At 42.2% G+C, this 21,434-nt stretch overlaps 1 long non-coding RNA gene across 1 annotated transcript in view; it reads left to right on the forward strand.

Annotated features, from left to right (window-relative positions):
- Positions 1 to 406: 406 nt before the first annotated feature.
- The window catches only part of LOC142817657 (uncharacterized), a 58,850-nt gene continuing 37,822 nt past the window's right edge, over positions 407 to 21,434 (forward strand). Inside the window, exon 1 of the long non-coding RNA XR_012895282.1 lies at positions 407 to 1,323. This is a non-coding gene — a long non-coding RNA (uncharacterized LOC142817657). The remainder of the gene's footprint in view (positions 1,324 to 21,434) is intronic.

Genomic DNA, 21,434 nt, shown 5'->3' on the forward strand with positions numbered 1-21,434 from the left:
CAACGTTGTTCCAGCACCAAGTATATGAATACGCCGTTCATACACACTTATAGATGAATAAACCCTTCATGGTTCGAACATGGTCAAACATCTCCAGCTCTCCATTCATGTAATACTCTTTCTCCTTCATAGATGTTTCGGCATCACATTCACGGACGGGCTGTTGGCAGCGCCTTGTGCCCGGCTAAGGGCTTTCAAGCCCTGGCAGCAACATCAATGCACCCCTGCGGCCTCGCATGAGGCTCACCTTGCATCGGGCTGCGCTCATATCGAACGGGCTGCTCCCACTGCGGCCCATGAGGGGAGTAGGAGGAGTGGAAGAGGGCAGCACAACAATCACAATGCTCGCCCCATGGTACGCGGTGGACGAGTGCGAAAAGAAAGAGATGCGAAGGGAAGAAGAAGCAATTTGAAGAGAAGGGAATACGAAACGGCAGGAAAGAAAAATACAGAGAGAACTGTGTACCGTACTCGCCGGATCCGCCGGAGCTCTCGCTTCGAGCAGCGGTTCGAGTCGCCCCGTGCTCGAACGGGGGAAGAGGACCTCACGGGCTGAGAGAGAGAAGGAGAAAGGGGAAACGGGCGAGCGTAGCATCTGTGCCCGCTCAGACAGCGTGCTGCCGGCGAACGGCCGAGACTTAATAGCGGTCGCGTGCGTGGTTTGGAACCCCGGGTTGCGCGCGGCTTTTTTGCTCACCCGAGGGACTCGTGGCCCCCGGGCGGGCCAACCTCGGCGCGCTGCTCGTTCAGGCTTCAGCGGACGAGGCGGCTACAGCGTTTTCGTCTCCTGCACAAGAAGTGGTTCGACGTGCCGTCAAAGCAGCTGGAGAACCTGAGAACTTGCGAACTGTTTTGACCCGAGTTTTCACGGCGACAACTCCTCCGCTTGTTTCTCATCTCAACAAACAAACAAAAGCGAAAGGCTTTGTCACGTGCATCAACGCATGCGGGTCTCCGAGCGACAAAGTGGTCTCAATACAAGAGTGGCATTCTAGAACTGCTAACAGTGAATGTCTCCTATAACATTTTTGTGACAAATGTCTGAGCCCGCTGTCATCTGATCTCCGGCAAGCCACGGGACGAGATAGCCATTCACACGTCCTTGTGGGCTTTTTGTGGACATAAGCACCAGGGTGAAGTGGCGTAGAGTGGACACCGGAGCTGAGTGCATCACTTAAGAAGACATTAAGAACATTCTTCTCCAATCAGGCGAGGAACATACGACGTGAATAAGTGTTCGAGGGACGTTAAGCTCGTTTGGGATAATTAAAGGACGGCTTGGGATATATCTTTGCCACTCGTCAGCAAGCTTCTCGAGGGACGGTAAGTTTATGAAGTTTTGAATCTTCCACATTTTCACATTCCTCATACACCTAAGCACTATGCGAAAAAGTGGTGGAGCAAACATATCGAATTTAACATAATGGGCATTTATGGTGTATAAAAGCTGCAAGAGCCTCACGTGTTATCACAGTTTATCTATATAACATTTTCACGTTGATGTACCTGGCAACATGTATAGACCACATCTTTTTTCATCTATATAGTACTTTGGTATTGATGTACCACGTTACACATATCGACCACATCTTTCATCTATATAGAAATTTCGTGTTGATGTACCACGTTACACATATCAACCACATCTTCTTTACTTTACGTAGAATGTATACATAGGGAACGTTTTGCTGAAGTACCTCCACTGAGCCCTAAAAATCTACTTCCATCAATGTGCCGCTGATAGTTGTGAAACTTTCTAATGCAAGGCTCTGCACCACATGACTGAAATTAAAAGTTCAAACATGCCAAGTCCGTTCAAATATTCCGTTGCAGTACTGTAATTTGCTGTATAAGCGTGGCAGATGACGGGAATCCACGTGAAAGACTGAAGTTATTGCGGCAGCGCTCAGATTTGTGGCCCTATACTTATTATAGGTGACGCATTAGGTAAGTTTATCAGTGCGTTAAGAAGTGGATGCAATTTGTGCCTCCAAATGTAGTAATGGTCGTGCGAATGCGGTTTTCTCCTTTTTCTTGGGTTATGTTATTACAGTGTCTCAGTTGTCAGATGGCTCTTCACTTTGAAGCGGCATTTATAAACGAAGAGCGTTTATTGCGCAAGTCATGCCGTTTCACACGAGGTTTCAGAAAACTATTTTGTTTGCATTCTGTTATGTACATTCACTTGCTAATAAAACCTCCATTTGCATACAGTATGGCTAATACAAGTCTGGGTAAATGTTCAACAAACCACTATTGCCGGAATTCCGCCCATATTTTTCGGGACAAAGGAATACAGATGGGGTTTTATGTGCTATCTGAACATCGGAAAGCGAGGAATCGTCAACAAAATTTCTCTCAACCTGCCAAGTGTTTCTTTTAATGTAATATTCTAAACGATGAAGTCACTTTTATAATTCATTTCTAGTGAAAACGTACAGATAATTGCATGTAATCGTCGTGGTACCGTAAATATGCCATTGTGAGATATAAAATTTATTATTCACGTACCTAATTCTCTTTCGCACGCTATATTGTTAAGAGACACGTGCAGCAATAAGACGTGCAGCAATTGTTTAACCGTCTTGCTGGATGATCGCCAAGATTCCCTCAGTGTGCACATGCTCTCTGTGAAGTGCACTTGTGATTGAAAAGCTTAAAAAGTTTACAACTTAGCCTTTAGAATGAATGTTTCATTTTGTTTCAACGCGTTCTTAAATATAAAAGCGAACTCTTCTGAAACGCAGAGGCAATGTTATATATGTTCAATATCTAATTGATCGTGGTAGACCCCTATGGTCGAGGCATCAGCGACGTTGTGAAGAAATGAAATCAGTTCAACGTGGTTAGCTACAACGGGACGACGACCGCAGCCGTGGCTTATGACGCAGCCAGTTGTCTACACGCGGTTACTACGCAGCTGAACATATGGCAGGACAAACGTAACTTGGTTGGCCTGCTTCCCAGAGTTATTCGGCCTGGTTTAAGAGAATTTCATTTCCAGATAGGTCTTACATAGCTTATGTGCACACAGAAATATGGACAATGATGATCATGTGTATGTACAGTGCAAGCTGTTATATACAGTGAAAATAACCTATTTGTGTATGCAGTGATGTACACTGCGAAAATTGTACAAGGACAGAACATTCATGAACGTTGAGATGAGTAAACTTATATAAACAGTAGGCTATACGCACAAACAAGGGGGGGGGGGGGTCATTCATAGTGCAAGGTGACGTTTTTGCATTCACCTGTGAGAATAATTTGCTCTCATGCTAAAGAAAAATATTGCGCAAAAAAGACATGTTTCCAAAAAAGAAAAGGAAAATACGCACTGCAATTTCACAGTGGTACAAGCTCTAGCCCATCTCCTCAGTAGGGGAGGAAAGGCATGGACTATAAGTTTTGGTAGATGCATATTTCCTTTTTCTTCGCATATTAGGAACAGATGACCCGCAAATAAGCACTCGGTCCTTAACTTGTGGTGTACGTAATGCTTCCTGTGCTTCTGCTTACGCTATTGTGAAATGATAACATAGAAATAGAACTTCCGTGAAATGCTGAAGATGTTAGCTTGGCAGATAGTTGGCATGTTACGAAAAAGAAAAAGTAACAAAGCGAAAAAATTATATAACAGCATGTTTGTTAAACCAATACGGCTCAGTCACCTCCTCGTAAAACCACTATAAGACACTAGATGCAAACAAAGCAGGCGCCTCAAAATACAAAAACAAAACATAAAATAATAATCTAACGTCATTTAAAAGATCACGATTGCATTGTTACATTAAGCATTTAAATTACGCTTTTTTCCGGCTCGAGTTGTGTTATAGATGAGAAAGACATTAGGGTGAGTAACTGTCAAATTTACGACAATGGTGTCGCAATGCCTAAGGTATACCTGCACCGCCACGGACGTAAGACGCAGATTGTGCATAGGAGTGCTCGGAAGGCTATACATACCTTCGTACGTTCTGTTGGCTGTCACTGCTTGTTTTGTTTATCCTCGCAGTAAAACGTGTCTGTTTAAGCGCAGTGTCTTTCAGGTAATACGTGCATTCCATATCACCTGTTTCTCTGCATCATGGACACGTTCGTTTCTCAGAAGACTTAAGGGGCCATAGGACCCAATATTCGATCATAATATGTGTTATGTGGATTAATACTTGTGCACTCTTGAGGAAGCTGGCAAAATTTCAGCACATTTGGCCAATCTTCAAATTACAGTTGGACATTTACAGTTGGAAATTACAGTTGGAAATTACAGTTGGGAATTTACAGTTGGACATTACAGTTGGACTTTTAATTACAGTTGGACACGCAACTGGCCTGAGACTTTGCCAACACTAGCACACTCGCCAGTTATGATGCAATGAGCTGCTTACTGTGCGAGCGTCTCCATTCTATTGAACGATTTTTTTTTCTGCAGTCAGTCGCGCTCGCAGTCGAGTTATTTCAACTTTCTTCTCGCTTGACATTGGAATTGAATGATTTGCAAGGACTGAAACTTTCGTATAATACGACGGCTGTGCTCCATGCAGTGCATGGCGTCGCACATGCCATGACAAAATGGTGGCCATTGGTGGGGGGTGGGGTTTATAGTCGGCCACTTGCAAGCCCTATGTCACACTGAAATTTTTTTACACTGCACAATTTCGATGCATTTATAGGTCTTTCGTTTTTCTTACTTTAAAGCTATCCTTAACTACTTCCTCTTTTCTCTAATACATCATATTTCACATTCACTTTGCACACCATCGCTTTCTTCCTATTCTTCAGAAAGGTGAGGAGAGAAAAATAAAAAACGGAATTGTTAAAACAAAAAACAGTAAACATGCACACACTCAACCACAGGAGTGTCATATTCGTTTTGAGAGTCCTCTTGCCACAGCAACTTCAGCAGCGCCTTCGTCACTTTCTATTCTATTTCCTTTTTCCCAGTGCAGGGTAGCGAACCAGATTTTTTTCTGGAAAACCACTCTGCCTTTTACTTAAACTTTCTCTATCTCTATGTCTTTCCCATTCTTTTATCCCCGTTGATTTCCTTCTCCTCACCCCAATTCTCTATCATTTTACCCTAAAACCGGCAATACACTTGTGTCACAAGTGGGTCCCCTAGCCCCTCTCATATTCCGTATATACAGGCACAGTAGAGCCTCTACTTCTACGTTTCGGAAAAACCTCAAGTTTCTGCGTTACCACGCAGTGGCTCCTTTGAGCATAAACATCAAATTAATACTTTTTCTTGCATGCCAGAAATTTGTTTCACGTCGTATTGACAGATATAATTTCATTATTGACAGAACACCTTGGAGGCACAGTAGATAGATAGATAGATGGATAGATAGATAGATAGATAGATAGATAAATAGATAGATAGATAGATAGATAGATACATAGATAGATAGATAGATAGATAGATAGATAGATAGATAGATAGATAGATAGATAGATAGATAGATAGATAGATAGATAGATAGATAGATAGATAGATAGATAGATAGATAGATAGATAGATAGATAGATAGATAGATAGATAGATCACAATCGTTATTTATCACGCAACGCCTCAAAATAATTCATTCGTGGACCGTCGATTCGACCATTCGCTGAAACTAGATACGAGCAAAAAGGCAGCCAAGGGGGCACAGGCAGGAGCAGTAGGATTTCTCTGAATAGACCTTTAAGAACCTGCAACCAATTTGTATCCCTCGGTGCGCGCCGCCAGGGAAGCAATTACGGACGCCGCGGGACAGAGGCAGAGCGATCTCGCCAAGAATGACGGCGAAAAGAGCTGGCGAGCTGAAATTGCGCGAACAAGAAAGAGCGCAGTTGGCACTGCTGGCGTCAGTCTCCTCCATACTGTTTCCCGGGTCCATTTCTGTCGCCAGCTTTGGGGCCAAAGCTATTCCGCGATCGTCATTAAGGGTGCAGAGAGAACTGACGTGCCCTCTGCTAGACGGCTGCCCTTTGTGATAAGGATAAGCAACCATAGAAATGGTCATGTCGACCATTCAAGATGGTTGCCCAATCACCATATTCTTTTTTAGAAAATAAATTTAAGCACAGAAAAGGGGACTCTTTTATTTTCTTTCCTTTGCAACTTATTTGCCTAAAGAGCGACAATTTGGAGAGCGAACGAAAAAATTGAACAAGGCAGACTTGTAGATGATTCCAAGCAAGAAGAAGTCTCTTTTCACGCATTACTGTAGGCTAATGCCAGGACCTTCATTCATTCGTTGTTATTTTAGCGGGATCAGCGTCTCATTCTTTTTAAACAAATGTTCTACAATAGGTATCAAGCTACACATGTTGGAAAACATGTACACTTAGAGTCCTAGGACTAGGGATGCGTTAGCCAGGTCACATAGTTCAGACAAGCAAAAACCTTTTTGTGTGCGAGCCGTTTAACAAAATAAAGATAGTAACAGGCCAATTTGATGTCGATTAAAGTACTGCGTGTTGGAAACAGTTTCATTCGTGATAAATAATGCTTAACCAGCAAGCCAGAATATCCACTTTTGTTATTTCCAGCTTATCAACTCGCACCCGTACCCATTGGTATGGTGGTGGTGCTCACGATAACATCATCTTCAATTATGGCCATATGAAGTAGGACATATAGAGATCCTGATTACTTGGCTCCTGGAAATTATGTAGCCGCAAAACGAGTGCGCGCAATCAAATATTGGTGATACAAAGCTATATATACACATAAACTTCAATAAGCCGAAGGAGAAGATGCACTGGGAATTAACAACACATTCAAGCTGGAATGATATTAGAAGCGTTAACTTGTAGACTTTTTTTTTTTCGTTGGTAACTTTTTCTCTTATTCTGGACGTCTTTTTATTTATGTAGCTTAATATACATTTCTGTGTAGGTTAATATGACGTCGCTGATGTCTCGGTTTAAGTGTGCTAATACAAACAAGTACACAATGAACGTAAAAAACAGCACGTGCGCACAGTTAAAACTATAACTTCATAAATTCAAGGATGGCATATACATGTATATGAAAAAAGCAGAATGGGCTCATTGGCAAAAAAAGAAATGGCCACTTGAAATCTTCAGACGCTGTGTCGTGATCTAGCTTCTAGATTCTGCACAGTGAAGGGTAGCACGTGCGCAGACTCACAACAAGAACAGTGTTGAGTGAAGGATCAAAAGGAAGAGTGAGTTCGTTGGAAAGGAGCACGCGCTGTCCTTTACTTTCTCCGTGTCCTTGTTTGTTCTAGCTCAGTTAAACATTTTATGTATTAAAATTGACCAACGAGTCCAGCTTGGTGGTCTTAATCTTACAGCTGAATAAAGTAAAGAGTCGCTAACCTCCTTCTAACGCATAACACTTCTACGATTAATCAACGAAATATTCAAAATGGTTGCTTCTCGAGCGAGTTGGTAATTCATAAACGTAGCGTGTAGTAGCGTGGCACGTGTAAGTGTAGCATATTAGTTTACACACTTGGAAGTTTAGCGCATACAGTTTTTTAAATCTATTTTGTGTTCCATATGTGTTTTGCGCTATGAAACGCTACGTTTACAACTAAACACGATGTTCATTTTGGTTTATCGTTTAAAACGCGTACAGGTAAATTGCGGCTTACCGATGAGGCAATGTATTCATCCCAATACTTCGGTTTGCATTTTATACTCAGAAATTCGACACTCCACTTCATGAGTACCGTATAAACATAGAAGGCTTTGGTGAATATTAACAACCCTTCCCGAAGGCATTCGACAACTCCGCCAGCATGATTATAGGAAGGTCTGAACAGAAAAATGCTAATATTATTGTGCTCCTTCTCGATAAACGACCAAGTCAGTAAGAAAAACTGTAAGGACATGCCGCTAATCAGGGCCTCAGTGCACAAGCTAGCCATGCATTATTGGAAGACGGCTGTCACTTTTTCTGTTATTCTCCACTTTATACGCAAATTTACAAACATTTGGTCTGCACTTAAAAGCAGACAGCTTCATGCATCAGGAAGCGCGTCGAACGACAATAGTTACGCTGTCTAGAATCATCCTACACCCCCCATTACAAGTAAATAAATAATTCACTGCGATAAGCAAGATTCAATGAATATTATCTGTAAATATTCTTAAGAAAGCTGCAATTTCTGCGAGTAGAAGAGTTGTTGTAGCAAATTAGAGCGTATCAAAGGTTTCAATAATTTGCACCACATTATACGCATGTTCTAATACGTACGGTGGATCATTTCTGACGTAAACATCAAATTGATGTAGCACAAATGACCTCCGCAAAATCAACAACAGTTAGAGAAGGTGTCCAGATCGAACGACTTATTTTTTCGGTACGCCACGCTCGTTACGCATGTCACACTTACGCATGTCACAACTTCTGCTTTATGGAAACATTTTCGGGATGTTAAACAACGACAATTAATAGCTTTATTGAAAGAGTTACCAAGCAGTGACATACTCGCTGGTTCCCGAGTTATGGAAAGTTCTGAAAAACATGGGTACTTATGTACATTGAGTGAATACGTAATGGATGGCGACTGTTCTTGCTTGTGAGAGCAATCTTGATAAGCGCATTACGAGGGGTGTCTAAAAATGGGGTTGTGAGTGAAAAAAAAAAAGCTTAGAAAAGAAACCTAAGTCCAGTCGAATAAAAAAGTAATCATGAATAATATAAGACCACTTGCGACAAACTAGCTTCGTCTCGCATAAAACGCTGGCTACTGAGGCTTTTGGTGAAACTCTACTCCAGACAAGCAAAGGAATCAGTGCAATTGCACTGCGCATTACTAAGAAAGTAATGCGCAGCTGTTAGAGAGAGAGAGGAGGAGGAGAGTTTTGCACATCGCTGTGGGAGCGTGGACGCTGACATCGACGCCGTGGGGCATAGACCCGAAAAAGAGATGCCCGTAGCACATTTCGTAGCGCACTTCGCGTAATTCGACACGAGTCGCCCCCCAAATAAAATGTGATTGGTGATACCCCGGTAGTTCTTAAAGCTTTCGGACACTGTTAATGACCACGTGCTATTGAGGTCCGGCGCATTAGTGACGTAACTGCTTGGTGATAATAAAACAAACGAACGGTCACACGGCAGACCAACCAGCTCAGGTCAGCGGTCGCGGCTAAAGTACAATGCAGGCGAGAGACAAATGCAGCGTGGATCAGATGACCATGCTCTCCGGCTGACACACGAATGGCAGGAAATCCAGCCGAGTCGGGCCGGATAGACACCTGGTTTGGTTCCGGCTCATTAATAAAGGCGCTGCCGTTTCGTCTCAGCGGCACGCATTAGCGTAACTCCTCGTTTGTTTCAATTAGCGCCCGCCTGTCGACTCGGGCTATGCCGGCCGCTCCGTCTTCATTTACCCAGACGGCTTAAGCCGCCAGTATCTTTGGCTGCCTATGTAAACTACCCCGATTTCCGGCAATTTCTGCCGCAGTCCCTCAGTTCAACTTTAAGCGTGCGTAGCAGAAGCCTTGCGGCTTGTTATTGTAAATCTGATACGAGCTACGATAAGTAGAACACCAAAAGGCTTGGTTTACAACATTGATAGAGTTTGAAACTAATATCGAGTGACGTTTGCTTTGCCCACCATTTCCTCTAAAATTTAGCACCACAAAACAAATTGTTTCATAAACTTTCAAAACAGTCCACTCTTCTCTAAACATTCCTGTGTTCGATAAGTGCTAACCTTTAACAGAAAGCAGATCAAACACCACCATTCTGTTGTCCGCTACAGTTGAAGATGAATGTGTATGAAATAGGCAGACCAGCAACGCGCTCCTGCTGGTAAGTTAAATCTCTGTCATTAAGCATGGTGCGTTATTACGTGATTCACTTATGAGGCATCATCCGATTTTTTTCTTCGGTTTATTGAGTTGGTTTAGGGCTTCTGTCCCAAGACCAAATTATGATTACTAAAGAAAACATGCGGGAGGGCTCTAGAGAGTTTTGACCACCTGGTGTTTTTTTAATAACGTGCACTGGCGTCTCACAGTGCACGGGCATGTCATCCTCCATCCGATTGCGACCGTCGTAGCCGGAATCAAAGCCACGACCTTCGCTTCAGCACCGCTACACCACTGCGGCGGACACGTACAGGTTCACAGTCTGTACTAGCTGTTGAAAAAGGATAAGTATTATACTCATTCAGCGCATGAATATACTTGCTTTGTTACCTAGTGAAAAAGTTATATGAAGGCGGGAAAACTCCGAACTACCTTCTTTTTTCGGAGAGACTGTGCTACCATCTTCGATTCACAAACGCAGATACAATGGGAACCCGAGTGATGCGAGTCTAAACTTTATATGCAACATTAACAGCTAATTTTATTCGCTTGAGAATGAGAGAGAGAAGAGGGGTAAATGAAAGCCAGGGCGGTTCGGCAGGTTGTAGCTGGTTCGATACCCACACGGGGAAAAGAGAAAGGGGTGGAAAGAATGGAAAGAGCAAAAAGGAAATAGAGGACAAGTGATGCGTGCAGACGCATGTTCTTCACGCACATTTAGAAAGTGGCAAATGGGGAGTGTTTGAGAGCAGTTCCTGGATGATTGTCAAAATGTAGATTGTAGTATAAGATTTTGAAAAACTGTTTCCAAAGACTGGCTCTAAAGAATCGAGAACTTGCAGCGCACAATGAGCTTATGGGTGCTCGCTTCACATTCACAGTGCGGAATAAAAAAAAGCTCCAAGCGACGTTTGAATACTCCCTCTCTGTAGTGACTGGAAAATTGTTAACATGAAAAATTAGGCCGCTCCGCACTAACGGTGCCAAGCTTGAAGGAAGTGCGGAGGCTTTCTCTATTTCTTTTTATCTTGCTCTTTCTTTCTCCGTTGTTTTCCTCTTTTTTCTCTCTTGCGTTTCTTTCCCCCATTTTCTCGCTTTATTTATATTTATTTATATTTTCTTCCCGTTTCTTTTTCTTGATCTTTCTCTGACTTTCTATTTCTCGCTTGCTTCCCCTTTTTTTCTATAATGATGCTTGGCTTTGCATGTCTTACGCAAAGCGACGACAGCATACGACAGCCAGAGGTCCTGAATTGCTTCGCACTCAATATAATCATCAAGGCCCATAAACAACAAAAGGAGAAAATATTCGACAAATCCCACGTACCTGGGAATCAACTTTATGCGGAGCACGTGGAGGGAAGGTGACCGTGTTGCATGTTTTATTGAGCTACACGTCATGAAATGACGCTGAATATATGTACAAACGTTGCACGCACAGACATATGTTCAAGAGTTGCAGATGTTCATCTAACCAGTTTTCCACTTGCACAACGATGTCAACTTGAAATGTGTTTTAGCAATACCAGAAGCTGGTATGAAGCGATGATGCTCGCGAGGATGCTGGTCTTGGATACTGCTACGTAAATCAACTTCAGTGCATGAAAACTAAGCACAATTGACGTTAACCCGACGTGACGGCTTTATGAAAGGAGTACATATGTAATGTTTGTAAAATTGGGTTGGCAGTAATGCAACTGCTATTGAATTTTCATGAGGATTAGCGTCTACAGTTGAAAACTAGTTCCGAGTAGACCTGGCGCAGGTCTGTGGTAGAATGCTTGACTGCCACGCAGAATGTTTGGGTTCAATTCCTGCTGGGACCCTGAAATTTATTATTTGCATTCATCGGGTGGCCAACGCTGCCTACGTCAGGTTTTTCTTAGCACTAACATTTATTCTATGTCTTTGTTGGGTCGACGCTACCGATATTGGGTATTGCTTAACGCTCACGCGTTAAAATTGCCCCTATGTGTTCTCGTCGTTCCTGGGTAGATACTCAGTGTCAATCAATTGGGGGCTCATACCCGCTTACCAGCCCGCTTGTGAGTATGTGCCACTGTGTGGCGGGAAATGTTCGACGACGTACGCGACGGGATTGTGACATCATTCATGACTTGACCAGCGCGTCATATTCGTCAAACCATCTTACCCTCTCATGCTAATCTTGGTTCGCGCCAAGTTAAGGGGGTGACCACGAGAGCATCCAAATTTAAGCGGTTAGATAGATAGATATATAGATAGACAGATAAGCTCAAATTCACTGAAGTTTGGTAAGAAATGCTTGGCACTTAACACAATCAAAACATTAGTGACGAGCGTCATTCTTAGTTGTGTTATTTTAATTCACGAGTCAACTAAATAGGAGTCTTACACATATATAGACATGTAACCAAATGTTCCTGATTAGGTAAATGTACTCGTGTACGTTAGCGAATGTATAGCAAAAATGCAATCATTTTTGCAACCTGATTAGACAAGACTATGCTGTACGAATAGGTGACAGCATTCGAGGTATTTCAGATAGAACAGGCGGCATTTTTCACCACAGAAAAACAGTGGCAATTACGTTCAGAAATCATCGCGGAACAAACTTGAAAGAGTTAATATTTCGAGCTTCATAGGGGGCCTTCGAGCCTCAAACCTTCCTAGTTATTAGTTGCTGAAGCATGATTTATCACTACAGTATGCGAATAACACAAACACACAAAGAGAGAGAGTAAGAATTTACTGGACGACAGAGATGTGGGCGTGAACTAACATGTGTGCTATTGTCCAAGGGGAATAAAGGAAAGGGAGAAAAAGAGAATCGAAGAGTGATGGAGAAGACGTGGTGCGTACGTACACATTCGTCACATTGCACAGCGATTATTCTACAGTTTAGTATCCACTCGAATGCTTTTGGAAAAAAAAGAAATTGAACAGCCATTGCAGCGGCTTTTGACACTGCCAGGTCGTTTATTGCGGACAATATGCTTTTTTCTCTAACTTTTGTCACTAACTGCTGTTACCACCGGAAGATAATCTGTTATATTAAATTGAACGCAACCATTAAAGCAGAGAGTCCCGTATATATTACGATATGGCCTTATGAAGCACCTAACATTTAAAAACATGCTTAGTGGGAAGAGTTACACTTCCCATCGTGGGCATTTCTTCTTAGTGAAAACTACAAAAAGTACTTTATGAAATCTTGCAATCGAAAAAAAAAAAATCGACTAACTACGCTATATACTATCCAAGCAAACGGGATGTTTTAACGTAAGCGTCTTCAAGCCATCAGCGATATTGTGCAGACACTGATCGTTCGTTTCTGTTTTACATCCTCGAGTCTCGAGCTGCCAGGGCAGAAACAGAAAAGGAGCCCGTGGAATTCCGACCACGCCCGACTCGTCTCCCTGGATCTTGAGCAGATGTGTGGTTCGTGGCACACCCTAAACTCGATCCGCGGTCACGACACTCCACACGTCTACGCGGCCATTTCTGCAAACGGTGCGCGAGAATTAAAGACGCCGTTTGCGCCCGCGCAAACGAGAAAAGAAGAAAATGGGGTCAGTACATAGGGATTAGGCGAGAAGTGCGAGAAGTACAAGAGAAAAGGAGGAATTTGTCGTTGTCAATCAGCAGTGTAGCTATATCAACCGCTATGTTCTATGGCAACTGAAAGTACAACGATGTTCTTGCCTTCTTCTTGTTGGCCGGAGCGAAAGAGCTTGACTTGACGGTGAATAGTATTACGTCGATGGAAAAAAAGGATGACAAGATATGGAGCGCATTACCATTGTCAGGGAGAATGCTGAGATATGGAGCATTGAGAGAGGTTATTATAAAACAAGAAGTAGGGGATAGAAGAGTCCCGAATATATTTCTGTAAGCTGCAGTGGGAGTGAAGGTCAAACTCATAGGTAAGAAATGAAAGAGTGCCTATATTCTACGTGAGTGGCAACCTAGCGTAGCTTGGCAGGAGTTCCTGCCACAAGTCGAATGACGTGCCCTCGTTTCAACAGCGTGGCTTGAATGAACATTCGCTCCAGTGATATACCGCAATTGTTGTGCTGTCTGAATGGTCCAAACAAAAAAGCATAAAAAAATGCCGCTTGAAAACTGTGGTTTGACCAAACAGAAGCAAGTTGATTATGCCTCGCTTAGTGACAGTGCCATTCGACGGGTGGTAATGGTCGTTGGCAGACAATACAGCGATGCTTCTGCGGCGGCACTGTGGGTTCTCCGGTTGAGTCACTATTATATGGCGAGTGTTCAAGAATCTGGTGTTGTTTTAACATATTTGTTTAGCCATTAGGGTTTTTCACCAGTGCACGTTATGTTTGCTTATAGTGAATCTGCCATCAGGATAGAGTGAGATATGTATTATAATGAAGAGCTGGAAATGTTTGTCGGGCTTTTCGCGTGACACACTACTCCATGCGTTGGGTGACGATTGTTACATATACAGTGATAAAACATAACACATACAGCTCCGCGCGTAAACTACGCTATTTACAAAGTTTTATTCAGGCTTGAGGCACGCGATAAAGTCAGCAGCGCTTTTTTGGCGTGTCACGCACAAGGGCTACTTTGTCATCGGCCTATAGAATATGTGTAAACTCCAATTTCGAGTCCCGATGGCAATTTAAGGCTGCCTTCAGAGACAGTCTCTCTGGTGCCTATAGCCTGCATTCACAGATAATAGAATAGAATTGTTTCTTACAAGAAATTAAGGCCTCGTAATATTTCGCACGTATGAAGCTCCTGTCTTTATTACTATTATTATTGTTATTATTTTTGAATGATGCAAGAACATTCTGTAAGCTATGCTTAGTAGCAGAGATGAAATTGTGTTTTGGCGAATTAGATGGGAACGATAAACATTTCGCTGCAATAATTATGTGAGTACAAGCACAAACGATTGCTTGCACTAGTCATCCGTCGTTGCAGTCGCTTAGCTCTTCAGTCACCACTGACAGGCGCGCGCATCCTGTCCAGCTGCTTTGCGCACATATGCGTGCATGTTCGCAGTGATAAGTGCATGGTGAGGACTACTCCATCGCGAAGGCTTGCTGTGGTTCAGGTTTCATTTGACGCTGGTAGTACGTCTAACCAGATTGTAACGTAATTTGAAGTAGCTTCGAAATTTACGAACCCAAGCATATCTCTCATAGTTAAAATTTATCGAACATCACAGAGACGGAAATTTATGCTGAAAAAAAAAGGACATGAAGACAAAGACGGACCTGAAACATGTTCATAGACCGGTGAAAAAAGTAACATGTCTCACAATTTGTTTTCATCATAAAATCAAGATAAAAAAGTTGTCCCGGTATCTGCATGGTAACCTGCAAATGTCGTCGAAAGACGATAGTCTTGCGTCTGGACAGATTGAACAAAACGTTTATTTGATGTTCTGCGCAAGAAAATCGGCGAATAGTATTCTGGAGGCACTGCGTTAGAGCACCTCGAGCGTGCAGCGGAGGCGAACGAGCGCATCAAGTCATGTCATACGCAAGACATGAGCGCTATCTGCCAGTTATCTTGGAAAACGAAACGCGTGGTTCTGAGATGGGCATGTGTGCCCGTCTCAGAAGTGATAAGGTGTGGAATTCAAGGCGACGGGTAGGTGCCACCACCGTGTCGTCTTAGCAAAGCGTTGGAAACACTTCCCTTTTCGTGCAAGCGTTGCATGGTCTAGTGGCTAAGGTACTCGGCTGCTGACCCGCAGGTCGCGGCTTTGATTCCCGGCTGCGGCGGCTGCATTTTCGATGGAGGCGAAAATGTTGGAGGCCCGTGTACTCAGATTTGGGTGCACGTTAAAAAACCCCAGGTGGTCAAAATTTCCGGAGCCCTCCACTACGGCGTCTCTCATATTCAAATGGTGGTTTTGGGACGTTAAACCCCACAAATCAATCAATCAAATCAGCAAGCGTTGCAAGGTCAGCGCCGCGTGATAAATGCTACGGTCCTAAGAATAATTTATGTATGCCTTCTGTAGTAAAAGACGCACATAGAAAATTTATGCGTGTTGGTATGGTGCCTCAGATATGCGCGATAATTGCTTTTCAATTGAAAATCGCACAAGTATGAACACTGAACAACATTGGTGGGCGCTGCGGATGGGGTCGGCCGTTTCGGGTATTCGCTGATGCCGTTGAAAGTGCCCGGTACCTTTAAGGGTGGACGGACGGACTTCCAGACAGACCAAAATTTTTGCGTAGAAGGTCGTCAAGAAAGACTATCGTCTTTAAAAAAGGCATGCAGAATATTTCGTACATGAATTTCAGCAACTTTGCCTTCTCTCAATCACTGGATAATTGGAGGTCTGCCGGATACACCAAAACTCCTTGCCTTGTATATTCTGCGAATCAATCAATAGCGCTGCTCCCGTTCTCGAAGAGTGCATGCTCCAAAGACCAGCATCGTTCAGAGAGCTTACAGAAACGCTTCAGCGAAGGACATGAAGAGCACACCGTTTTCTTCATACGCTCTCGGGTTAACAACTGCCAAACATCCGAAACACTGAAAAAAAAAAATCATTTAAGTTTAAGAACGTGAGGAGGCGCCGCTGCATGTTTCAGTGCCTTTACCGAGATGCACTTAGAGGAGCGCTCTGCGCTTCAAACAAGATTAGCGCCCGATAATAAGCAAATAGATGCACAAAAACAAGCGTATGTACAGTATCAGTATTTCCCAGTGTGAGTCTCTGCTGTTGCTTTATTTTTCTCTGTCTCTCGTGAACATCGTCGTTGTGAAATGAAGTTAAATGTCGATCGAAAGTGGCTTTACGCAGTGCACGGCGCGTTTCACGGAGGTTTAAAATTCGTGCGGCTTCTAAAAAAAAAAAAGCGAAGCTTCCACTATCTTGCGCAATGCCCTAAACAGCGAAGTTCAACGAATTCAATATGGTTGCTTCTAGGTTGTTCCTAGCATTTGGCCAGGTTCTTTCTGGGTTGCGTCTGAGCACACACGGCTTCTAGTCAAGCCACAGACTGTCGCAGACGCGACACGTGTTTCGAAACTTTAGAAACAGAAATTCCCGCTCACACCAAGCGTTGGCACCTCTCATAGACCTATACGGGCACCTAGTAGTTCACGTAGGGTTTCCATTGCATCGGGGTTTTCTCGCAGTCGCTGTTAGCTTTTTCGTTCTCTGATGTTCTCTAGTTGTACGTTTTGCTGAACCACTGGGTAGAGATGTTCCAGCGAAGCTGAAACGCACGGTGTTTATGACTGGGGTTACTGTTTACACAATTTTTTTCTCAATTACTGGATACGTCTGTGTAGGATTCTCTGTTCTGTTCTGTTCCAACTGTTTTGCTGTGGAGAGGTTGAGGTCCATATTGCCTCGGCTACTTCATATCATTACGTTCTGCAGCGAAAAAAAAAAGAATAATACTGAATGGTACCCAAAAATAAACAATTCGAAAAAAAACTTAAGAGCACACTGGAACCAGTTCAAATATTGTGTCAATGCACAGTTTGCTTACAGCAGTTCACACTGCCAAACTGTTCACAAGCACACCTCTTTTTTTTACTGTCAGTATATGCACTAACACGTTTCTTATATATCAATCCCTGGCTGTCTAACACAGGCGCTTATCCAGTCGAGTCTCCACTAAGAAGCCTGTCAGGAAGACGTTTCCTTTTTCTGAAGATGCATCTCAGGCCATGATCCAAGTAATTTCTTTAATGTGAGGGGCCGCCTGTCCAAACGTCCTAATTCGTTCCTTAAGTTTTCTCTTTCATTCGCGTATTTAACGCACTCCAAAAGAATATGGCGAACATTTCCTTCTGCATGACCACAATGGCACTCTGGGAAGTTGGATTGATGTATTTTGTGCAGAAAGCTGTTTGTGTATGCTACATCCAAGCGAAGTCTGAGGAATAATGTCTCTAAGTGTCGTGGGAGATCTGTCGCTATGAAAAATTTTCTCTGTGGATTAGCATCATAAAGTACTGATTACTTTGATTTAGGGCTATCGGACCACGTCTCCCTCGAACAATGCTTAGATCCTTGCGTTACAAAATTTCAGATATTCACCCCAGACATAGCGATTGCGTGATCCCGTCCTTGGTTCACTGCTTTCTTGGCGAGGCTCTCAGCCTCGCCTCATTTGGTACTTGCCACCCATCTGTTGTCTCACACTAGTTTATTGGACCAGCATAGTAGCCACTCCATTTCTGTGGCACATACAAGTTCATGATATTTTTTACACACAATCGTAAGAAGCAAAGTTTTTACGGCTGTCTTAAACATATATGCTGTTAAAGAAGAAGCAGTTTGCTGGATTTCACATTGCTGAACTGGCACGCCCAATTTTCTACTATTCACTGAGACCCTGCGCTTTTCGACCGCTAAAGAAACTCTGTTACTTTCTTCCCAGTTACTGGCATGATTCACGACTGGCTAGGTGAAAATATCTTTGTATTTTGAATGTACACCAATATTTTGCATATGAAAGCAGGAATGTTCATAGCAACAACAAGATAAATAATAAAATAATATTATTTGAAGGGCTGGCTCAGTAACAGTCACGTTGCAAAATATCGAAAGCGCGAGAGAAAGTGCATTCAGTTCAGTTCAGTTCAGTTCAGTTCAGTTTATTCAATCATTCAAAATACAAAATTCGTAGAGTGTAGTATGCAGACGAGGGTCCCAAAGTCAAGCGACTGCAGGGGGACCCTCGGTTAAATATAACAATAAAATGATTAATTAAAACAGCACGTAAAATACGCAACACAAAGAAAAATAAACAGTGAACTTACATAAAATAACATCAAGTAAACAAAACAGGCAGTCAGAATGCGACACAAGAACAATATTAATAAGATTATATAAGTAAAACATAATCACGCCAAAAAGCAATAACGTAAATTTGCAAAGACTTTCCCATTTCATGCCCGGATACCAAGAATCGTTTAGTAATCATCGTTGTCAACATAGTTATGCAAGATGAAGTTTTTAAGATCACGTTTGAATGCATGAAAAGATGATGATGATTTTAGTGTATAGGGCAGGTTATTCCACAATTTGATGACCGCGAAGGCGGACGTCATTTTGCCATAATTGGTGTTACATTTAGGTAAAAGGAAGTTGTGACTGTGGGCGAATCTAGTGCTATTGGTGTTAGTGAGTAAACTAGCATCGATTAAATCAAACACAAGCTGTTTGTTAAGTTGTTTATATAACAATGTGATTAAGTGAAATTTAAATAAGCCAGACACAGTAAGAATACAGTTAGCCTGAAAGAGTGGGGTAGCATTAGAATAAGATGAACTGTTGGTAATAATGCGCATGGCCTGATTCTGAATGTGCTGTACAGACGAAATATGAATGTTATATGTATTTCCCCATGATGTAATGCCATAGGTGATGTGACTATGTATGAAGGCAAAGTATAAAGACAATAAGGCTTCAAGTGAAAAAAAAGGACGAGATTTGATGAGTGATCTTATACCAAATGCTGTTTTTTGTTTAACGTAAAGAATATGATTGGTGAACTTTAAATGAGGGCCCAATTTTATGCCCAGAAAACACACACAGACGCAGGAATGAAATGATTGTCAATGAACACTTGTGGAATGAAAGGTAGCATTTTTTGTGATGTTTTAAAAACCATGAATTGAGTTTTGAGCGGGTTTAAAATTAAGTTGTTTAGGCGACACCATTCAACGACATTAGTCAGTTCCTTGTTCAACATATTGATCAGAGTAGGTAATGATTGATGCGAGATGGAAATGGTCGTATCATCAGCGTAAAGAATAACTTTAGAATCTCCAAGGCAGTCAGGCAAATCATTAATATAGATACAAAACAGTAAGGGTCCAAGAATAGAACCCTGTGGGACCCCTTGATTAATTATTTTAACATTAGAATAAACGCCCCCAATGCAGACTGATTGTTCACGATCAAGAAGGTAGTTTTTTTATGAAGGTCAAGGATGGGCCAGTGATACCCAAGGACTCTAATTTGCTAAATAAAATATTATGACTAATAGTATCAAAGGCTTTCGTGAAATCAAGAAATACAGACCCTGTGAAATTACCGTTGTCGATGGACGTTTTCAAGAAATCGGTTAATGATAGCAATGCTAAATTCGTAGAACTACCAGCCCGGAAACCAAATTGACAAGGCTTTAGCAGACTAAATTTATTGAGGTACTTATTAATACGTTTCACAAATAATTTTTCAATAAGTTTGCTGATGGAAGACAAAATAGAAATAGGGCGGTAGTTACGGACATCTGTCGTATCACCTTTTTTGTATACTGGGATTAACTTGGCTTTTTTCAGTGAGCTCGGAAATATACCTTGTTTGAAAATGACATTAATTATATTGCTTAGGACTTCTGAGATGTCTGGAGCAGCAAGTTTTAAATGAAACGCCGATACATTGTCTAGTCCAGCGCTACAGTTTTTTAGACTCAGGATTGTAGAATAGACTTCGTCAATGGTAACAGGAAATAGAAAGAATGAATGGATACAGCGGGTAAGGGTGTACGAGGATACTTTGGGCCTATCATTGTATACTTCATAAAAGTAATTACTAAAAGACTCAGCTATGTCAGAGGACTCAGTACAGATTTGCTGTTTATACCTAATTTTATCAATGACATTACTAACCTGAGGTCTGTTTAAGAAGTCATTGAAAAGTTTCCATTTTTTCTTTGGGTCATTTCTTACTTTACAGAATTCTTTTTGGTAATAAAGTCGTTTTGATTTTTTCAGCAGTTTATTCAACATCTTACTATAATTTTTATACCTAAGTCTCAAAGTCACATTAAATGGCTGTTTTTTTGTTTTCCTGTAGAGATTATCTTTTTTCCGCATACTAGTTAACAAGCCTTGAGTTAGCCAGGGATTACGTTGAAACCTATATACTTTCTTGCATTTAACAGTTTTAGTGTTTGCATGCACAGCTTTAAGAAATAGGGAGCAGAAGTTGCCTAGTGCTTCTTCAGGATTTTCTAAGGTGCTAATGGAAGACCACTCAGAGCCTTTAATTGCCTTGATAAAGTTTTCCTGATCGAAGGTTGACGTGAAATGGCACGTGTTAAGGCGAGGTAGATTTACGGCGAAAGTTACAAAGACAGGATGATGATCAGTGATGCACACGTCAATGACTCCTGCGCTAGGGGTTGGCGAAAAATTGCTTAATACGTGGTCAATGAGCGTGCTTGTTCCAGTGGGTGAAAATCGAGTAGGGGATGAAATTAAGGATTCAAGCCCGAAGCCAAGAAAACAATCACTATATGCTATGGTGGTGCTGTTATCTGTATCCATTAGGTTGATGCTGATATCGCCAACCAAAACAACTTGCTTATATTCTGCGGTGATAATGTCGAGTACAGCAGCTAAATTATGTAGAAAATGCGGAATAGATGAAGATGGAGAACGGTAAATGCATGCAATGATCACTTTATTTAGATTAACAGAGGTGGGGAGGGCAGCCTCGATCCATACAGATTCACAGTTCGGAATATTCAAAGATAGGTCTGTCCTGCGCTTGTACTTTATCTCGGGTGATATAAATATGGCCGATCCGCCGTAGCGACCCGAATCGCGGTGACAATATTCAGAGTTAAACGATCGAAATCCGTACAGATTGCCATCACAAGATCCTAGCCATGTTTCCGTAATACATAAAAATGGAAAGGAATGAC

The sequence above is a fragment of the Rhipicephalus microplus genome, chromosome 5 (assembly GCF_043290135.1).
Source record: "Rhipicephalus microplus isolate Deutch F79 chromosome 5, USDA_Rmic, whole genome shotgun sequence".
Taxonomy (NCBI): domain Eukaryota; kingdom Metazoa; phylum Arthropoda; class Arachnida; order Ixodida; family Ixodidae; genus Rhipicephalus; species Rhipicephalus microplus.